Raw genomic sequence first — 23,262 nt, forward strand, 5'->3', positions numbered from 1 at the left:
GTTTTTCCCCCTTCTTGTTTTACTACAATTTGGAGTTGAGAACCGTATCCTTTTTGTAGCCGTTCCGGTTTGTACACTGGCTGGGTCCTTTGTTCCCTCTAAGACCACCTGCCCTAATATAAAGGTAATCCTGTAGTCTGTACACTCCCAGTGTTTTCCTACACGTAAAGTCAACAGCCATTAGTAAGCGGGTGAAATAACAGTATATGGTTACCGTCTAACGTCAGGGGCTCCAGATTTATTCCAGATGGAAGCCCTTTTGGTTACAGAGTAGAATAATATTTTTTTTCCTTGTAGTAAATGTTGGACTCATTTCCCTTGATCATGGTTCATGGATTATGTGTGACGTCACTAGTATATCATCCATGGGCGTCCTGTAATAATAGGCCATGTTACCGTCATCATGTTGTGGGTTGTGTTGGGTTACATAGCTGAGAAATGTTTTACCAGGTGACCTGTGCGTATGGATTTGCTATGCTATGGTCTGTACATAATATCCTCTTTCCATACGTTGAATATACATCATAGATGATTTCATTACCAGTATCGCCCATCATGCACATCAGGCTCATCCATGGCGGGATTTAAAGAACTCCTGAAACACTTTGGCCGTCCAGGTATAATGGAAATTGTAGTTTTACAAATGCTGGGGGGGATTGACACCACAGTCTTATAGTCTGAATCTAGAGCAAGGTTCCAGTTAAAGGGATATTCTGGTATCATAAACTTGTATTTAAAGGAGTTATCTAACTGCTTTCGGTATCACACATGTACTCCGGTTGGGTGTGGTATCACAACTCAACCAAATTTACTTCAATGGAACTGAACTGCAATACAACACTCAAACTGAAGACAAGAGTGGCACTATTTTTAGTAGAAAGTGACCATGTTCTAATCTTGGACATCACCTTTAAATTTAAAAAAAAAAAATCACCCCAAGTTATATAATTTACTAATATACTGTTGTCACTAGAGATTAGCGAATCTCGAGTACATTTTGGTTCATCCAAGCATGCGGCATTTGATTACCGGTGGCTGTAGAAGTTGGATGAAGCCCTGGAAAATATGGATTTAGCTCATGGCCTATAACTCTATCTATGTTTTCCAGGCAGCCTTACGACTGCATCTAATGCTGGGTTTACACGTAGCGATAATTTGCCTGATCGTACAATGAACGATTTCGAAGTAACGTTTTTTTTTTTTTTGTTGTTTTTTTTTAATGACGATCAGTGTTTAGACGGAACGATATATCGTACGGAAAAATCGTTTTGCGATCGCTTAAGCCTATCTCGCACATAGGTTAAATGGGTGAACGACTGTTTACAAGGAACGATGTGCGAATTTTTTACGAACGACGATTTAAGAACATGTTGTAAGATCAAAATGAACTATTTCTCACTCGTCGTTTGATCGTTCACTGCATTTACACGTACGATCATTGTTTGAATTTGATTGTTATCGCGCCAATTCGAACGATAATAATTCCATGTAAACGCAGCTTTGGGGAATCAAATGCTGAATGTTTGGGCTCGGAGAACGTTAGCCGAACCTGAAGAGTTCGGCCTCTCCCCTTACCACTAGTACTGCGTTTACACGTAACGATTTTCGTGCGAATTTGAACGAATTCAAATCGGTCGAATTCAAACGATAATCGTACGTGTAAACGCAGCGAACGATCGAACGACGCACGATAAATCGTACATCGTGATCTTTCATCAGGTCAGCAAATCGTCGTTCATCGTATGCAAAAAATTCGCAAATCGTTCCGTGTGAACAGTCGTTCGCCGATTTAACCAATGTGTGAGATAGGCTTAAACGATCGCAAAACGATCGCAGTGCGAATTTTCGTACGATATATCGTACCGTCTAAACGCTGATCGTTATAAAAAAAAAATCGTAAATCCGACATCGCTAATCGTATAACGGGCCAATAATCGTTACGTGTAAACGCAGCATAATCCTCTGCTATATAAGGAGGTGTGGCTGGATTTTGTCTCTGAGCTCAAGCCCCACCACTGAGTGATGTCACCTTCTCTGACCAGCCCCCAGCCTACATCACCATCTTTCTCATATACACAGATATATCTTTATTGGGAAATTTAGGGAAGAATGATGTGTGATTATACCATGCTGCCTTGTGCTGAACAACACCATAGGCAAAGGAGCAGACAGGGAATGAATACAGCAGGTGCAACCTCACTGACGATATTGTGGTAGTCTTGTGTGAAATGAGATGTTCTGCAGCAGCTCTGGTTGGGGAATGGGTTGGAGTGTTGTGGGACTGCAGTGTGCAGGGTGGAATGACTGGGAAGAAAAACTGAGGAAAAAATGCATTCTGGGAATTGTAATATTGAACAACAGCTCTACCAGGAAGTCCAGAACTAAGACCCAAAAAATAAATGGATTTTTGTTGGTTCAGAATAGGGATGGTCCGAACAGAGTTCGGTTCGGGTTCGTACGAACCCGAACTCTCGGTAATGATTCCCGCTGTCTGGCCACTCCGTGGAGAGGGTGGATACAGCGGAAGGACCGTCTGGCAAACTGGGATACAGCCATAGCCATAGGCTGTATCCCAGTTTTCCAGGCGGTCCTCCCGCTGTATCCGCCTGCTGCACGGAGCGGCCAGACAGCGGGAATCTGATGCCGAGCGTTCAGGTTCATACGAAACCGAACCTCGGCAGTTTCGGACGATCCCTAGTTTAGAACTGGTGCAGACAAGTAAGCAATGTCTTTTTCTTTTACCTGATGTTGGAGCGTCCCTTTAATACACCGTGAATTAAATAAATGCATGTACGAAAGTAAATAAATGGAAATGAAAATGAAGCAATATAACAAGCCAATGTCACTATATATTTTAGTAGATATCCTGAAAGCCGCAGTATAAAAAAAAAAAAAAAAAAGTTCCTTCCCAGAATCCGAATGTTGAGTCTAATCTCCTAAGTGTGATTGTAACTTCTTATTTTGTCTAAAGGTGAAAATGACCGGAAAGCATAGCAACCCATCTGCACTAAGCGTTCACCTCTCCCTGCAGTAAACATATCACCAGTTGCTAGGCTTGCAGCACAGATGTGTCTTGCTTATCTTATTTGGTTTAGTGTGGATTGATTGTTTTTTACTGTCTAAAAATCATGGTCAAAACTAAAGCACCAAAACAACTCCATTAACCTACATTCACCGTCTAGACTGAATACACTTGTATCACTTCTCAGATGAGAGTAGGACTAGCTATGTACAATGTATCAGTCTGGAGTCCAGGCTGTAGAGCTCACAGAGCATTGTCTAGACTGGATACAACTGTATCATTTCTCAGATGAGAGCAGGACTAGCTATGTACAATGTATCAGTCTGGAGTCCAGGCTGTAAAGCTCACAGAGCATTGTCTAGACTGGATACAATTGTATCACTTCTCAGCTGAGAGCAGGACTAGCTATGTACAATGTATCAGTCTGGAGTCCAGGCTGTAGAGCTCACAGAGCATTGTCTAGACTGGATACAACTGTATCACTTCTCAGCTGAGAGCAGGACTAGCTATGTACAATGTATCAGTATGGAGTCCAGGCTGTAGAGCTCACAGAGCATTGTCTAGACTGGATACAACTGTATCACTTCTCAGCTGAGAGCAGGACTAGCTATGTACAATGTATCAGTCTGGGGTCCAGGCTGTAGAGCTCACAGAGCATTGTCTATAGTGAATATAATTGTATCACCCTGAGGAAATACGGTTGTGCAAGAGTAATATTGCTCTGTATTGTGAGTCACATGTCTAGGATGTATAGCACTTTGGTCACATGACCTTTTCTTAGACAGTTTTAGCTAGAGATGTGGTCTGAGGGAGGAAACTTGCAGGTTCAACACTTTTTCCTGGATTAGGGTACGTGCACACTACGGAATCCCGGCGGAAAACCCGTTGCGGATTCTGCAGCTTGTGCCCATGCCGTAGACTCAATTCTATGCACGGGCAGATTTCGCTGTCCGTCCAAAGAATGCACCTGTTCATTCTTTGGATGGATGGCGGAATCCGCCCGTACATATAATGGAGTCTATGGCACGGGTGGAAATACATGCAGGCGTGAGCTGCGGAATTCACGATGGGTTTTCAGTTGGGATTCCGTAGTGTGCACGTACCCTTCGAACCAATCACTGCAGAGTTTAGGAAAGAGGCAGCTGAGTAGACTTTACTTGCTTGGCGCTACAAGCCAGATAACAAAGCACGTGTTTGCTCCCTTAGTTGATAAGCGGATGCAGTTGCTAAAGCTTCACCCAAGATACAGCTGAGTCAGAATCACTTTTTCCTGGATTAGGGAACTCTAAAGATCCGATTCCTGCTCCGTGAGGGAGGATTGACAAGACTGAACAGGAAATATAAGGCTGCTTTCACACTCCCCATGAAATTCAGGGACCATTGAAGTGAATGTGGCCATTCACATGATTCGCACTGCGATCGTGCGCCTGTGCTGACCTGCGTAAGTGTTCACCAGAAGTGGCCTGAAGTACGCTGTTTAGAGATGAGCAAACCGGTTCGGGTTCGAGTCCATCGGAACCTGAACATTCGGTATTTGATTAGCGGTGGCTGCAGAACTCGGATAAAGCCCTAAAGTTGTCTGGAAAACATGGATACAGCCAATGACTATATCCATGTTTTCCACATAGCCTTAGGGCTTTATCCAACTTCAGCAGCCACCGCTAATCTAATGCCGAAAGTTCGGGTTCGGATTGAGGTTCGCTCATCTCTAACGCTGTTTTAACTGTATAAAAATTAATTATTTTAGACACTGGATAACCCCTTTAATCCCCTTGTAAAACTGGAAACCCTAATAGCTCCAAGCTGTAATACCAGCAACAGCCTACACATAGGAGTGGCACTGTTTCTGGAAGAAAGAAGTCCTAGTTTTATGACCAGCCTGGGGTTCCTTTCAAGAGTCCTTTACTTTCCCCTGCCTCCCATGCACTATGATCCTCTATACATACAATATATTATAAGCCACCTTGCTGCATATTATTTGTCAGTGTATGTAACAAGCGTCTTGCTAAAGAGAGGATACCTGCTGCTATGGGATAAAGCCCTGAAATGAAGACGTTGTGTTAGCAGAGAGTTAAGTATTTTCAGTAGAGTTTAAAGTTTTATGCCTGTCCCCAGCCGCGGAGGAATTATTGATGTCGACTGAGAAAGCGTTCATCGTGTTCCTGGGATGGTCCCTGCGGTCTGTGAGATGGAGGGGCGGCGGGGGGGCTGCTCTTCCTTGCCTGCTTGTTGCCAGCGAGAATCTGCTGTTGACATTAGTAGATGTCAACCAAAGCCGAGTGAGTTATGAGGAGCGGGATGATGCTGAAACACCTGAATAAAGGATAACCCTCCGAGTGCATTTATCTGACTGAGGGTCCCACATACTATTCTCCAAGGCTTCCAGGGATACTGATGGCAGGAACATAAAAAACAAATCATATCGGTAGACGATTGACTGCCACTGCCTTCTGATCCTTGGTGCGTCTCTTGGCTGTGCCAGTCAGGACTGTTGTGGGTTACAAAATTGGCAGTAAATGGAATGTTAGGAATACTCTTCATTTTTGGATCCATTTTTACTTATTACAGACAGATAGCAAAACATTTTTTTAAATGTTTATTTATTTATTTATTTTTTTACTGGTCCGTCAATTGGGCAAAATGTCTTCAAGTGGGCCATAGGAACCTGTCCAGCAGTCAATGATCTGTCTCCAAGTGTTAGGGTCCTATTACACAGGCTGACTACGGTCCCATTATTTTAGTAAACTAGCGCCAATTTGCTGATAAGCGGGCAGTAAGGGCTGCATGGACATCGTTAGCGCCTTGCCCAAACACCTGATACCTTACCTCTCCCTGTTCCCGGTCTTCTCTCCTGTGCTCCGCAGCTTCCCGGTCCTGTTGGCTGCGGCGGCTGAGCAGTCTGTCAAATGACAGGCTGCTCAGCCAATAACAGGCTGGGACCACCACGGTTTGTGATGGCCTGTCAGCCACCGGGGCCGGGAAGCTGCGGAGCACAGGGAGAGGTAAGGTATCCGGTGTTTGGGCAATCAACAGCTGTCAGCTGGGCACAGCTATTACACGTAGCAATGCACAGTTGGTGCCTGAGGATTTTAAGTCTAAACCTTAACCAACGATCAGTTGATGATCATTTCATCGGCTGATTATTATCTCTATTACATGGAAAGATAATCGGTCGAATGGGCTCAATTTGGCCGTTTATCGCTCCGTGTAGTAGGGCCCTTACACTACCAAAAAGGAGCCTCTGAGAGCCATTTGTAGGGCGATTGAGGAAGTAGTTTTACGCCCTCTTGTGGCTAGGCCCAGAGACCCCCTGTAATCATTGTATAACTGTATGTGGATTCTTTTACAGCATTATAACATTATTATGGGTTTATTCTTTCTTTTTTTTTTTTTTTTAAACTCCCTTGTGTTATTCTGTCAGACCAAGCAGTAGGATGTCATACTAAGTGCTGCTAGTCTATGTTTTATGTTTAGTTTTTTTTAATGTTCTATGAATCATAGTCTTCTATTCTAAGAGAATGGAAAGTGACCTGATCGGCTTTTGGAGCGGCCGTCACATTCCTCTGTTAATCCTTTGCACTCTTTAATTTGGCAGTAATCTGTAATGGTGTGAATTGTAGCGATATAACTGATTGCAGGAAATGCTGACTGTCTAACCTTACAGATTTCCATGCACCTGGTTCATGTTAAGAATAGCAGGAGTGACTCTAAACACCCCATGGTGCCAAGAACCCTTCATGGTGGATGATGTTCTGCTGATGGAATAATGAGGACATTAGGGCTAATGGACTAATAATGGAACGGATCATAAACACTCAATACAGACCTGTCCTGATGAAGGCTGCTTGGCCCTGTTTACAGTTATGTGAGTGGCCAGGCCGGAATCCTTTTTTTTTTTTTTTTTTTTAAGGCCATAAATAACATTTGTATGTATAGTGAACATCTAACCCTTTCCTGGCCATTTCCGTGTATATTCTGATGTCAGTAGATTCTTTCTGTTAATTCTACGTTAGTAAATCCGCGTGTCCAACCATGATGGGGGTTGTGGTTTTGCCACAGGTTGGGAAACACTACCTTAGACTGACGTAGTCAAGGTGCTAAGCTATGGGAAGCTGGTAGAGCGCCTCTGTTCTCTACATTGTGCAGGCTGATCGGGTTATAGGAAGTTAGGATTCACTTAAATGTGGCAGATTTACCATACTAGATGCCACTCATGGACAGTAGTGGCGCTGTTATTGGAAAACAGATGTAAATTAATAAAACTAAATTTGAATACATTAAACATTCCCTTCATACAATACAATAGTAATGAGCCCTGATAATAAGAAATATTTGTATTCCGTTCCATAAGTTGCTGCCCATGGGTAGAACATAACAAACAGGGTATCCTTACCTTTCCATGCTGGTGTTCTCCTACAGCATCTTCGGGTCACCGGGTAAGAGACCTTGCCTTTGTTTCCAAGATGGACTCGTCTGGGGCGCTGCTGCGGTGGTGTTCAATCTCTGCCAGTGATTGGCTGAGCGGGCTGTCACCCTCAGATGAGTCAATCTACGTGGAGGACAGATTGCTCAGCTGGGGACTCTAAGATGATTTAGGAGGACATTGCGGGAGTATGGACAGGTAAGAATACGCTGTTTGTTATCCCCATGGGCAGCAACATATGAAGTTATTTTTGAGCAAAATACCCCTTTAAGAAACTAGCACAGAATTTTGGGCCTAAAATTGAGTTTAAAGAATGGTAAATATGGCCATTATACTAGTGTAAACGTGGCCTTAGATTTATTATGCATACTCTCAGTATGGCATTCAGCATGATGTTGGCCGTTATTGTACGTTCTTGCCACAATTTCCAAAATGTTTCCTTTAGAATCAACAGGCAATGTCATATTGGAAAGGCTGTTCAATCTGCAGATATCAGAGAATCTGAGTATATTGTTGGTTTTGTGCAAGAAGTTTCAGGATAACTTGTCATTTACCTTACTCATTATAGTCAAGTGGGTGGTCCTAACTAGGTGACTGATGGCTCTCTACATGCACACTTATACTATGATGAGCACTAATCACTGATTGGGACCACCCACTTGACTACTTAGCGCAGGATGACATGTTATCCTGAAATTTTTCCCACAAAACTATCTACCAGAAGTCAGCAGAACAAGGAACAACAGAGGGCGATACCACTGTCATCATAGTAAGATTTCTATTACCGGAGGAAAAAATTTTAATCAGTTGGTTGAAACATTTCTACTGCCGAAGAGAATTATCCTCGAAACACGCTGTCTGTTAAATAAGACATTCCTGGCAGGTCGTAACTCCTCTCATGCCGTTTTCTTTTGATTCCGACCAGCGCCTGTTTTCTACACAATATTCCTGCTATTCTTCTCCTGCAATTAAAACTGGTGATCGGGACTGTGGTAGGGCAGCGGACTCATAGTCCTGGTGGTGCCGTGCTGAGAGTATGGTCGCCTCAGGTGAGCACCACCTTTACAGACTAAAAATAATCTTCTTTCCATGCTGTTACCTGTTACTTGTGCCGCTTGATGTCTTTTTTTTTTTTTTCCCTATAGTATCTTTACACTTAATATTTTGTTGTGGGACAACCCCTTTAAGTATATGAAGTATTTTTTCTATTTAATTTATTTGGGGTTAAGGAGTCCAGTGGGCAGTCCTAATCAATGACAGACAGTTATCTGTTCACATCCAGAGACAGCAGTCAGGTACTGAATAGGACTGCCCCTGGACTCTCAGGGCCCTATTCCACCGGAAGATTATCGTTCAGATTATCGTTAAATCGTTCGAATCTAAACGATAATCGTTCGTTTGAATAGCAGTTAACGATTAACGACCGAACGAGAAATCGCTGACCGCTTTATAAGACCTGGACCTATTTTTATCGTTGCTCGTTCGCATTAACCAAGACGTCGTTCGCAGTAGATACGAACGCAATAGCGAAGAAAAAACTATCGCAAATACGATCATAAGTAACGATTATCATTCCATGGAAATGAGAGAAAACGTTTTCAGGTCTTTCGCAATAACGGTCGTTTGAGATTGTTAATCGTTAACGATTATGCAAACAATAATTGTCCGGTGCAATAGGGCCCTTAGGGTCCTATTACACTGAGCGATTTTTAACGATAAACGATCGCAAACGAGATTGTTTGTCGTTAACCTGAAATCGTTCACCATATTACACAGAGCGATAATCGTTAGTTACGATTGTTACTATGACCGTTTATTCCTTCTGATCCCAGAAAAACAATGAACAATGTGCAATTACACTGAACGATTAATGAAAAAACGCGGAAAAAACGCGGTTCAGATCTAAATCAACGATCAACAAAATTCGAACGATTTTTTGATCGTTGCCTGCAATTACACAGAACGATTATTGTTTATATTCGAACGATTTAACGATTTTTCACACGATAATCGTCCTGTGTAATAGGGCCCTTAGGGCCCTATTCCACCGGACGATTATCGGTCGCATAATCGTTAACGATTTATCGATCTCAAACGACCGCTATTGCGAAAGACCTGAAAACGTTCACTCATTTCCATGGAATGATAATCTTTACTTATGATCGTATTTGCGATAGTCTTTTCTTCGCTATGGCGTTCGTATCTACTGCGAACGAACGACCGACGTCTTATTCAATGCGAACGATTTGCGAACGAGCAACGATAAAAATAGGTACAGGTCTTATTTAGCGATCAACGATTTCTCGTTCAGTCGTTAATCGTTAACTGCATTTCAACCGAACGATTATCGTTAAGATTCAAACGATTTAATGATAATCTGAACGATAATCGTCCGGTGGAATAGGGTGGCTTAGAGCAGGTGTTAAATAAATAATATACAAGTTAAACTGTATCTTTTTGCACAAAACTGTATCTCCATCTGCTCTGTACTGTGCTGCCTGCAGGTCAGGTTCCCTTTAAGTCCCATTCTGTGGCTGCTCTTTGTCCTGTAGAATAGAGATTAGTGTTGTACACAGAGGACATGCCTCCATAGTGCTAGGCTCCTGCTCTGGATTTTGGTAGAATAGACTTACTAAGATGTAGCATTCTCCACAATGAATGGGAAAACATTTAGCCCGGGGTGCACTGTGCTGACCAAGAACTTTTTGACGTTTGAGCATTTCAGTGTGTATGAGGGTTTTTTCGGTCAGGGCTTTTATTTGCTGTCAATAAATCCCCCAGTCAATGCTTTATTCTCTGCTGAACTTGTGGCCTGGTAAAATAATTTGGCACGCTGCGAGGGTCTCGTCTCCTGCGGGGCCTCACAGGCACAGGGCTTGTGTTACCACCTGATTCATAGGATGATCTTTACATCGTGAGAACTTCTCTCATGTCACATAACAACTTCATTGAAATCCCTCCATTTTTTTCTTTTTGAAATTGAATTTGTCTGGAATCTGCCTTCATAAAGTCACAGAAGATATAAAAGACATAAAAGTAATAGTAAGCAGTGAACCTGCTCCATTCCCCTCACCCTGTCTTGCAGTTTGTGCTCCAGAGCTGCATTTCTTGTGCAGTCTTCTCATTCATCCCACCACCATCTTGTTTATCCGCACACAGAGCAGTGGTTGACCTGCCGCACTACTGTCCACTATTGTACTGTATTGTGTGTGTGTGTGTATGTGTATATATATATATATATATATATATATATATATATATATATATATATATATAATGTATGTGTATATATATATATGTATGTATGTATATATATATATATATATATATATATATATATATATATATATATATATATACACACAGTGGTGCCTTGGATTACGAGCATAATTCGTTCCGGGACTGTGCTTGTAATCCAAATCCACTCTTAAACCAAAGCAAGTTTTCCCATAAGAAATTACTGAAATGCAGACAATTGGTTCTACACCCCAAAAATAGTGAATTTATATTCTGAATAACATGTAAAACAAATTAAACAAACATTTAAAAACAGCTGAATATGTCCCATTATAAGTTACTGTACAGTATGGAAATCAGCATGTGGTGTATAATATATTATAGAGTAAGTGCAGAAACCTGAAAAACAGCCGCAATTTGAAGATACAGAATGGAACTGCAGATGCCCATAATGCAGGAGCGTAGTCAGGGGCGCCGCAATCATGAGGCGACCTGAGTCGTCTGCCTCAGGCGGCGCCACCAGCTGTCTTCATGGGGGCGGCATTCAGTGGCAGATTATAATATGGGCGGTTCAGGCGGCCGCCCACATTATAATCCGCCACTGATTGTACCATGTACCGGAGTCCCCCCCGCGCCCGGGCAGTATCTGTAATGAGATGCTGTGAGCGGGGGAGACTGTATTCATAAGCGCCGCGCTGTAATGAATCAGCCGCGCGGTGCTGTTACTACAGCGCGGCGCTTATGAATACAGTCTCCCCCGCTCACAGCATCTCATTACAGATGCTGTCCGGGCGCGGGGGGACTCCGGTAAATGCATTCCACGTCCGTGATCCGTCAGGATCACAGAACGTGGGAATGCAGCCTTAGTCCCCCGGCTGATGTGCGGCTGCCGGAGGTGTCCCATCCTGTCTCCGGCAGCGCGCACATCAGAGAGATCCCCGTGCGCCGGAAGTCACAGCCACAGGCGCACGGGGAGCTCTCTGTTGCGCGCGCTGCCGGGGACAGGACGGGACACCCCGGGCAGCCGCACATCAGCCGGGACCAGACCAGAGAGGCTCGACGGGGGAACGGAGGGCAGGTGAGTTGTGTGCTGTTTGTTGTTTTTGTTTTATCTGCTGTGCAGGGGGGGGGGGGGAGAGGGGGACCATCTATAAGGTAGGGGGGGGGAAGAGGGGGACCATCTATAAGGTAGGGGGGAAAGAGGGGGACGATCTATAAGGTAGGGGGGGGGAAGAGGGGGACGATCTATAAGGGGGGACCATCTATAAGGGAGGGGGAGAGGGAACAGGGGGACCATCTATAGGGGGGGGCCATCTATAAGGGAGGGGGGAAAGAGGGGGACCATCTATAAGGGGGGGCCATCTATAAGGGAGGGGGGGAAAGAGGGGGACCATCTATAAGGGAGGGGCGGGAGGGGGACTGTCTATATAAGGGGGGGGGGGAGAGGGGGACCATCTATAAGGGAGGGGGAAAGAGGGGGACCATCTATAAGGGGGCATCTATAAGGGAGGGGGGAGAGGGGGACCATGTATAAGGGGGGGAGGGGGACCATCTATAAGGGAGAGGGGACCATCTATAAGGGAGGGGGAGAATCTATAAGGGGGGGGAGAGGGGGACCATCTATAAGGGGGGGAGAGAGGGAAGAGGGGGACCATCTATAAGGGGGGGGGGAGAGGGGGACCATCTATAAGGGGGGGGAGAGAGGGAAGAGGGGGACCATCTATAAGGGAGGGGAAAGAGGGGGACCATCTATAAGGGAGGGGGGGAGAGGGGGACCATCTATAAGGGAGGGGGGAGAGGGGGACCATCTATAAGGGAGGGGGGGAGAGGGGGACCATCTATAAGGGAGGGGGGAGAGGGGGACCATCTATAAGGGAGGGGCGGGAGGGGGACTGTCTATATAAGGGGGGGGAGAGGGGGACCATCTATAAGGGAGGGGGACCATCTATAAGGGGGCATCTATAAGGGAGGGGGGAGAGGGGGACCATGTATAAGGGGGGGAGGGGGACCATCTATAAGGGAGAGGGGACCATCTATAAGGGAGGGGGAGAATCTATAAGGGGGGGGGGGAGAGGGGGACCATCTATAAGGGGGGGAGAGAGGGAAGAGGGGGACCATCTATAAGGGGGGGGGAGAGGGGGACCATCTATAAGGGGGGGGAGAGAGGGAAGAGGGGGACCATCTATAAGGGAGGGGAAAGAGGGGGACCATCTATAAGGGAGGGGGGAGAGGGGGACCATCTATAAGGGAGGGGGGAGAGGGGACCATCTATAAGGGAGGGGGGGAGAGGGGGACCATCTATAAGGGAGGGGGGAGAGGGGGACCATCTATAAGGGAGGGGGGAGAGGGGGACCATCTATAAGGGAGGGGGGACCATCTATAAGGGGGGGAAGAGGGGGACCATCTATAAGGGGGGAAGAGGGGGACCATCTCCTAAAAGATCAGCACCCTCCTCTCCTGACATCCTCTGTGCTGCTGGGACTTCTCCTATAGGATTAGCACCCTCATCTCCTGACATCCTCTGTGCTGCTGGGACCTCTCCTATAGGATTAGCCCCCTCCTCTCCTGACATCCTCTGTGCTGCTGGGACCTCTCCTATAGGATTAGCCCCCTCCTCTCCTGACATCCTCTGTGCTGCTGGGACCTCTCCTATAGGATTAGCCCCCTCCTCTCCTGACATCCTCTGTGCTGCTGGGACCTCTCCTATAAAGTCAGCCCCCTCCTCTCTTGACATCCTCTGTGCAGAAAGGGACCAAGCATTATGTTTATTGGGGACAGCAGTGGGGGGGGGGGGGGGCAGTAGTGGATTATAATGTGGGCGGATTGACGGGGGGGGGGGGGGGCGTCATTCTATAGTTCGCCTCGGGCAGCAGAGAGGCTAGAATCACCCCTGAGCGTAGTACAACAGGCTCGAATAGAGAAGGAGGGCTGCTGTCAGAGGTCTGTGTGGTTACATGACAGCAATGGGAAAGGGGGTATTTTCAGCATGGACCAATCAGAGCTGATAGAGACTGCAGGGAGCATGAAGGAATGTGCAGGGCAGATGTGGGCACATACATGCAGCACTCTCTGTCCGGGGAGAGAGGGGTTACAGCTATGGTGAGATTACCTCCACAGTCCTGTCCCCTGATGTAAGCCCCAGCCTGAAGTGGATCTGCTATGGTTTGGAAGGTGAGGGAGACTTCCTGGGTCAGAGTACAGTGCTGTAGACCACACTGGGCATGCCAAGCCCCTCCCCCACTCGCCCTCCTGCCCAGTACAGGGAGCTCTTAAACCAAAACAATGCTCTTAAACCAAGTCACAATTTTGAAAAACTGTGAGTTCTTAAACCAAAACGCTCTTAAACCAAGTTACTCTTAAACCAAGGTACCACTGTGTATATATATATATATATATATATATATATATATATATATACACACTGTATGTCTTGCTCATTCCTTCCTGCTCCCTGCAGTCTCTGTCAGCCCTTGTGTTTCCCGTCCTCGCCATTACTGTACAGTAACTTATAATATCAAATTTTCTGCTGTTTCTGAATGTCTGTTTCATCTGTTTTACATGTTATTCAGAATAATAAATATTTATTATTGGGCTGTTGAACCAATTGTCTGCATTTCAATTATTTCTTATGGGAAAATTTGCTTTGGTTTGAGAGTGGATTTGGATTACAAGCACGGTCCCGGAACGAATTATGCTCGTAATCTAAGGCACCACTGTATATACTTTCTAAAAATTCCTGGAATTCTTTTCCTTATTTGGGTCATGTGATCTCATGGTGACCCCCTAGAAAATGCATGTGTTTGTGTAGAACTGATCTACTTATTTCGAGTCTGGGTCCTGTACAAATCCACATCAGAATAAAGTAATTGAAATGCTAGTTTCCACTATGGTGGACCTATGAAGTCAGTGCATTGCTGCGTCAGTCAATCTTTAGAATTACCGCCGTGTAATACTGAATTTCCCCAGCAGGGGTTTCTGCAGGGAGGATAGTGCCAAGATATAGTTTCTGCTGATCACTGGAGACTGGAGAAGCTGGACTTGATAAGAGAGTTCTGTATAATATTGGTATCTTATATCTTAAATGTAGTGTTCTATATAATTACATAGGTAATGGGATCATATGGACCGGGCTCTTCTTGTTGACCTTAGCACTATAGATAGGTGTGTAGGTTGGCTAATAGCTCTTTGCTCTGTTGACCTGTAATGTTCCCTCTTTATCTTAGTGAGGTTTGATTTATTGTCTGTGAAGTTATATATGCACCACAGAGCATGTACACAAGTAGGCTGGAACCAGGTCACATCACATATAGGTCATACAGTATAATGTGCTATAAACATCTGTCATCCCAATGTGCCCCATTCATTTATGAATTGTCTGGCAGATTCCCATTTGTATTCTTTATCAGGTTGTGTAGCTCAGCAGACTACACTATGTTACCGCTTGGAGGCAAAAGAAATCAGGATAGAATAGAACCATGCCATTGCTGAGGGGTGGGGGGGATTATGGATCTGCAGTGATCAGCCGATTACCATGGCAGATCCTTTCTGATGAGACCACCACTTTAATCTTTTTCACTTATTGTTTATTGCCTAGGATCCATTGATACATGTTATATATTGTTCTGAGATGAATTTAGACCTCAGCAACTATTCAACAAGTGAACAATAATAGGTCCTTTAAATTATTAGTCATCACTTAAAGGAAATGTCCGAGACAATATGTGGTCTGTGCCTGGGCTAAATTTAGGTCCCTTTTCATACGAAGGTTATATTCACACTATGTATTGACACCAGCCGTGTCACGGACGTGTCAAATAATGGCCGCTATCTTACATGTTCATCTGGCTGATTTTTCAGTATCTGCCTGATTTTCTTTCATTTGGATTGTGGACACATTTGGGTGTGCCTGCAATCCAAATTACTATTGACCTCAATACAATGTAAGGCCGTGAGGCCGTACATTTTGAGAACATACCGTAAACAACGGCCGTTCATATTCTGCTGGCCGGGAATAATTAACAGTGGCCAATGTTCAATACATTGTGTGCACAGCAGCCACTGTCCCCCACAGAATTCCGCATGGTGCATTCTTTATTTTTTACATGAATGGCCGTTGTTTAAATCGTTTTTGTAAAAAACAAACAAACAAAAAAAAAACATTGTGTGAACATAGCCTAAGGCTCCGCTCCCATGGAGCAAAACTGGTGGAATTCCGCCATGGAATCCCACCAGCCTCAGTGTCATCATAACAGTCTAGGGGAGGCTTGCGCGCCTTCTTATGTCCATTCTTAAGTCAGACAGAGGAGGCGCACAAGCCTCCAATAGACTGATTATGACAGGGAGGCTGGCAGGATTCTCCGCCGCGGAAGTCTGACAGTTTTGCTCTGTGTGAACGGAGCCTAAAGGTGGCCATACTTTTTTGATATTTGTTTAACTGATGGCTCTCTTTCCCAACCTTACCTTACACAGCCTGACTCTTCATGAGTTTTCTATGGAGAGAGAAGAGGCAGGAAGTGGCATCAGCTTCTCTCTCCCAGAACAGTAGGGGTGATTAGTAAAACTATATACCCCATCTTCTGTCTTCTGACATCATTTGTCTGGCTGAGCTTAGAGGCCACCATACCCTTTAGGAAGTCAGATTAATGTATCATAAGCGGAGTATAGACTCCTATAGCCCCCTTTTGCAGATATACAAAGAACTTACCAATAGTGGTTACAACATTCTCTTCTAGTAGTAGAACATATATTCCCGGAACCAGCTAAGGTAAGTCATCTTAAAGTCTGCTTAGGTTTTACTACTACCTATAGGATACTCCTAAATGAGAAGTCTGGCGAAAATTTTTATTAAAGGATTGTATTGCCCCCTAAAAGTTATACAAATCCCCAATATACACTTATTATGGTAAATGTTTATAAAGTGCTTTTTTCTCTGCACTTACTACTGCATCAAGGCTTCACTTCCTGGATAACGTGGAAATGTCACTTCCTGGATAACATGGTGATGTCACTTCCTGGATAACATGGTGATGTCACTTCCTGGATAACATGGTGATGTCACAGCCCGACTCCCAGAGCTGTGCGGGCTGTAGCTGCTGGAGACGATGATGGCAGGAGGACACTGAGGGACACAGGGCACTGGAGGGACACTGAGCATCCCGCTGCCGTCATCTTCTCCAGCAGCCACAGCCCGCACAGCTCTGGGAGTCGGGTCGTGACATCACCATGTTATCCTGAAAGTGACATCACCATGTTATCCTGGAAGTGACATCACCATGTTATCCAGGAAGTGAAGCATTGATGCAGTAGTAAGTGTAGGACAAAAAGAACTTTATAAGCATTTCACGTATTAAGTGTATATTGTTGATTTCTATAACTTTTGGGGGGCAATACAATACTTAAATACATTTTTTTGCCGGACTTCTCCTTTAACCATTAGAGTTGAGCTAACCCCGAGCACACTTTTTATCTAAACCTAAATGGAAGACATTTGATTTGGTCGCTGCAGAAGTTAAATGCAGCCCTAAAGCTACCTGGAAAACATGGATACAGCCATAGTATAGCCATAGGCTGTATCAATGTTTTGCAGGACTCCCTAGGGCTGCATCCAACTTCTTCAGCCAACAGTTATCAGATTCCATACGCTTATATTTGGATGAACCAAAGCTTGCTCGAGGTTACCTCAGCTCTATTAACCGTAAGATGTCCCCCTGATGCCATGAAGAAGGTTCTAGTCACCATATGTGCCCACTGGTGTTATAGCTGGTCCTCCAGAGTCTTCTGCATAGAAATCATGTTTATAGTTTCCGCAGACTAAATGGAATAAAAGTCAGACACTCGACCTTATTCATGAACGGCTTCAGATGTAGAATATGTCTTTGTTTCCGTTGCATAATATGTAATTGAATTATTTTACCCCGTGTTGAGTTGGCATGGTCCCGGTGTCCCTTTCACTAAACGCCGGTTCCCTTGGGAAACAATTAGAAGGTTTTTTTACGGACATTTTAACTGGGTCAAAGAAAACAATTCTGGATATTGTCCGAGAAAATGGTCACATTTTGTCCCTTCAGAAACTGAGCCGTCCCATCACTAAACGTTGGAGTATACAGCTCTTATAATGTAATGACTATGTAGTGGAAAAGATAGCGGTGCGTGGGGGTTCAGGAGAGATGGATGTTGGCCAAGAGGGTGTTTGGCTGATAGCAACCTGAAGTATGAGGAAGTTGCACTATTTCTAGCCATTATGTAACTTGAACATGCTATCATGCACTGCAGACTCTGTCTATTTTTTAAACTTGTTGCTAAGCTAGTGGGTGGAAACTAGCTGCTGTCATGTCTCCATACACTGCACACACTGCTTCCTTACATCTACGTAGCACACCTCAAAAACAGCAGCAGTAGACATTATGGAGCAGTACTGAGCAATTTCAGCTGTAAAGCCAGAACTCATTATGAACCCCTTCATTCTTTTTATCTACCTCAGACTGTCTCTTGCTCAGGGATGGAGAACCTGTGGCCCTACAATTGTTGCAAAACTACAATTCCCAACATGCCTGGACCGTCAAAACATTAGTGATTGTGAATGTGGTGGCACTTTACTGCACTTTATTGCATCTGGTGATGTATTGCTGGCCATTGTTTATACTCCTCCGTCTGTCTACATCAGCGCTTCTCAAACTTTTTCTACTGGAGCCTCATCCAACAGACCAAGGCAATGCCTGGGCCTCACCAGACTGACCAAGAGGATGCATGGGCCTCACTATCTGTGGTGAAAGTCCATTTAAAAGCTGAAAATAATGCTAGGGCCTTCTTTCACCTGTCTCCCAAGCTCTAGATACTAATTTATTAGGTACAAAATAAATTAATAATGTTGCTAAAATGGCGATTTTTGCATAAAGCAAAAGGACTGTGCAGATCATAGTTACTTTATGAAAACTGGCTCCTCAGCTGGGCCTCACCAACAACTAGGGGGCGCCTCACTGGTGAGGCCCGCCTCACAGTTTAAGAAGCACTGGTCTACATGAACTTGCCGTATGGATTCAGACATAAAAAATAATTTTTAATGGTTCCAACATCCTTTCTTGGGTGAAAACAGTCAGCTGACAGTCATCTCCTCTTACGTATTTAGATGGCCTTTTTTAGCTTTGAGATTGGTGACTTGTAACCTTGTGTTTCCCTCTCTATAGTCAACTATTTCCTTCCTGACGGAGTTCAGACTTTATTCCTATCAATAGCTAAGTACATAAAACGGGAGAATGTTTTCCATAGGCAATCTGGATATAGTTGTATCACTTCTCAGCTGGGAGCAGGACTAGCTATGTACAATGTATCAGTCTGGAGTCCAGGCTGTAAAGCTCACAGAGCATTGTCTAGACTGGATACAATTGCATCACTTCTCAGCTGAGAGCAGGACTAGCTATGTACAATGTATCAGTCTGGAGTCCAGGCTGTTTTACTCACAGAGCATTGTCTAGACTGGATACAATTGTATCACCACTCAGCTGAGAGCAGGACTAGCTATGTACAGGCTGTAGAGCTCACTGAGCATTGTCTGGACACTGTTCATCTAGAAGACAATAGCTGTTCAATGTGATTGGCGGTACCTGTGTTACTGCCATTATAATGATGACACTGTGTAAGGTGTTGTACGACCTGTGTCCTATAGGATGACTCACTATTGATGCATCTATTGATCTGCTCTCGCCTATTGTATACAGCTCAGTGTTAATCTGGTACATGTTGCTCCATTTCATCACTATAACTAATAATTATGTAATGTTACATCATAAGGTGATAATCTTGTGTGGCCCCTATTCAGGAAACAATATATAATTTGTTAACTCTCTATGTACTATCAAAAGTAACCTTGGAGGCGTGAATACAGTTATTAAAGGGAATATCTGTCATAAGAAAACCTTTTATATATTGGTGCAAGTAAATGGAAAATAAATAATAAAGTGTTTATGTTTACCTCTCTACTCTCTGCCGATGTGACCGCAGCCACCCCCCACTTTGTGAGTGAGAGCCCACTCAGCCATTCACTGACAGACGGGACAGCGCCATGACCAGTGATTCGCTGAGTGTGCTGTGACTGCCGAGAGGAGTCCGTCTCGGAAGAGGTGTCGGCATTGTTCAGGGGGGACCCGAAGATCCTGCAAGAGGACATCGGGGGAGTGCAGAGATATACTTGCAACAATATGTAGAAAGCTTTCCCACACCAGATAACCACTTTAAGAAATAGAGGTGAATGAATTTCATAAAATAGTAGTAGTCGTAGAAGAAATACATTATGGAACATAATGGCCAAGGCAATAGATGTGCGGCTGTGTAGGGTAGTAGTAGTAGTACAATATAGAACATGGTAGACAAGGCAGGATGTGGTATCCCACCATAGGTGTTGCTATTGGTTACACCCTTCGTAAAAGCCTGTACTTTTAAGATTAAGTGGTGATGTAGTAGTACCAGAGTTTCGCCACAAGATGTCATTACAAGTATGTATACCTAGATATTGCACGGCTGTAGTACTCAAAGGGTCATTGTTTGTTTGTGTACCACATGGATCTGCACGCCAATGAGAGTTCTTTCTTCTCTTCACCTATCCTATCTCTGTTTACTTCTTACACATGCACTCCTCACCCACTCACAGCACACCTTACATGCGCTGTAGGAAGGAAGTCACATGGGTAGAGGAAGTGTAGGGTCTTTAGTCTTTGGATTCTGTGGAGGAAGGACGCAAGCTAGAACGCTCTCCGCAGCAGTCCAGTTGGGCCCCGGCTTCTGCCAGTTCCCCAATCTAAGTTGTGCAGTCTAGACATAGACCAGAGCACATGCAGCTAGACACAATTTCTTCTCAAGCAACCTCACTCAACACTATGCAGTGTTAAGCCTTCACTAGAGAGGACAAGTCAAGGATCATCTCAACTCACGCCGTGGACAAGGAGAGACACAGTGCAGGACAGTATACATAAAGAAGTAAGGAACTGATCTGGATAGAGCAAAGTTGCTAGAAGCCTATGAACTCTATCTCGTAGCGCAGGTGAAAGCAGGGAAACCTCAGCATTCCGCTCATCCCAGGTAACAAGGTCTGGGGCTTGTGTCACCCTCTAGGACGGGTCACTCAACACTGATTGGCAATAGGTGGTGCAAAGAGTCAAAACACAGGCACAAGTATTCTCTCTACTCTCAAGTATTCTTCTATTTCTACCTCCAAAGTTGCGGTCGAGCACAGTACTACTTGGGTTGGGACTCTCTCGGCATCCTCCTCTCTACTTTTCTGATCCTCTCTACTACCTCTCATTACGCAACCCAGTCAGCACGACTGTATCACTCCTATTCTCAGTGCAGATCTGAACTCTAAAATATTAAGTAACTTATCAAGTGTAAAGAATTGTATCAAGGCAAAGTTGTATTATCTTCTGCCTACCTTAAGTATCTTCAGAGTAAATAAGATTCTATTTATGCTAAAGAGACTCTGTGATTCCTCTCTCAGGCACCGACACAGCTCTCACACACACTCCTTGGGTCATCTCCCCTTTCTGTGGGTGGCAGCACCAATAGTCCGGGTGGGTGACTATTCCTCACCGGACCACCGTGATAACTACCCAAGTGACCCCGCAACAGCCCGGCAGGTCACTGTCTACAGGGGAACAAGGTATAACCAGCCCATTAAAATAAAAGTAGGTGTGCCACCATACCTGTGTGCCCAACCGGCACTGGCGTCACAACACAATACCACCAGGCAAGACTATATCTCGGCCAACCACCACAGGACTGGCGTCACACTTAACCATCTGGCAAGTGACTGGCCGTGCCTTCACACCGGACGTCACCACAAGGAGATGTTTGGCTGTGTAGGGTGGTGGTGGTAGTGGTGGTAGTAGTAGTAGTAGTAGTAGTAGTAGTACAGTATAGAACATGTCAGACAAGCAGGAGATGTGCAGCTGTGTAGGGTAGTAGCATGTGACAGGCAAATTAATAAGAATATTGAATATGTCAGTTATATTGCACATTGACACACTAATATGCGTCCATCTATGGCTGCAAATGAGCGCTGATCAGCAAGATCTGCTCTTGTCTTTACAAAGCAAAATAAAACGCACGTCCGGTCTACATGAAAGTTATGTAGATTTGTAATTTACTTCTATTTAAAAAAAAATCTCCAGTTTTCCAGTACTTATCAGCTGCTGTACGTCCTCCAGGATGTGCTGTACTCTTTCCAATCTGACACAGTTCTCTCTGCTGCCACCTCTGTCCGTGCCAGGAACTGTCCAGAGCAGGAGAGGTTTTCTATGGGGATTTGCAACTGCTCTGGACAGTTCCTGACATGGACAGAGGTGGCAGCAGAGTGTCAGACTGGTAAGAATACACCACTTTCTGCAGGAAATACAGCAGCTGATAAGTACTGGAAGACCTAAGATTTTTAAATAGTAGTAAATTACAAATTTATATAACTTTCTCACAACATCTCTGGCCCTTTTCATGTGTGCCAAATTATTGTTCTTAGGAACTTTAGTTAGCGATTTTTAGCCCTTGTCAAAGAGGCCAAAGGACAACTCCGGTGCTGAAGCTCCAGTTGGTGTCTTCATTTATTCTTCACTTCCTGGTTTGGGGTTTCCCATGATGCACTTTGTCTCCTGTGATGTCTGACTGACTCTGCAGAACTGTTAGATGGCTTACATCTTGCTCAGCCAATCAAAGCTGCTCAGCCTGAGTCATGTGACAAAGAGAGGCTGGCCTAACAGGGCTTAGATCCGCCTCCCTCTTGATGATGTCATTGTCACAAAATGGCTTCCACAGAGCAGCCTGGCGTCAACAGTCATTAGGTAAGAATGATTTTACTTCATTTCCTGGTGGGGGATTGAGGGGGGAAAAGATAGGAAAGGGGGGCAGATAGGTGATTAAAGTATATTACATAGTTATATAACTTTGTAATGTGTTTCAATTACTAGGAAAAAGCTTTTCACCGGAATTGTCCTTTAGGGTAGATTCACACACACCATATTACAGCGGATTGTCTGCTGCGGATCCGCAGCACAATTGCAGCTGATTTGATCTAAATAACTGAACACAGCATTAAATCTGCACCATCAAATCTGCTGTTTGATCTGGTGAGTGTGAAGGCACCCTAAAGGTGATACTGTCAACCCCCTTACTTTTTCATTTCATCAGTTAAAAGTGTCACCTGGGCGGGGCTTCACAGCAGCTGGGCTCCATCTCCCAGCTGGTAAGAGAGCCCAACTGCTTTGAAGCCCCGCCTAGGTGACACTTGTAACTGATGAGATTTTGGAGCAGAAAGAAGAGGCAGACAAGTTTTATACAGGTATATATCACATATGCAGCATCTAAGCTTGTGGCTGGTGCAGAGAACCGCAGGTAGAGTAAGAGGTGAGGGGGGTGACACTTAATGGGTCCATTCCATGTACAGGATCAGCAGCAGGTTTGATCTTCTGTGTTCCGTCATTTAGTTACAAATTGTGTAAAGTGCTGTGGAATCAGTTGGCCCTATACAAATAAAATTATTATTATTATTATTATTATTATTATTATTATTATTATTATTATTATTATTATCCTGTACGTGTCA

General features: G+C 44.4%; 1 protein-coding gene across 5 annotated transcripts in view; it reads left to right on the forward strand.

The window, feature by feature from the left end:
* PDZD2 (PDZ domain containing 2) overlaps positions 1-23,262 on the forward strand; it is a 214,013-nt gene that overhangs the window by 99,402 nt on the left and 91,349 nt on the right. The window lies entirely within an intron of this gene.

The sequence above is a fragment of the Dendropsophus ebraccatus genome, chromosome 3, assembly GCF_027789765.1.
Source record: "Dendropsophus ebraccatus isolate aDenEbr1 chromosome 3, aDenEbr1.pat, whole genome shotgun sequence".
NCBI classification, from domain to species: domain Eukaryota; kingdom Metazoa; phylum Chordata; class Amphibia; order Anura; family Hylidae; genus Dendropsophus; species Dendropsophus ebraccatus.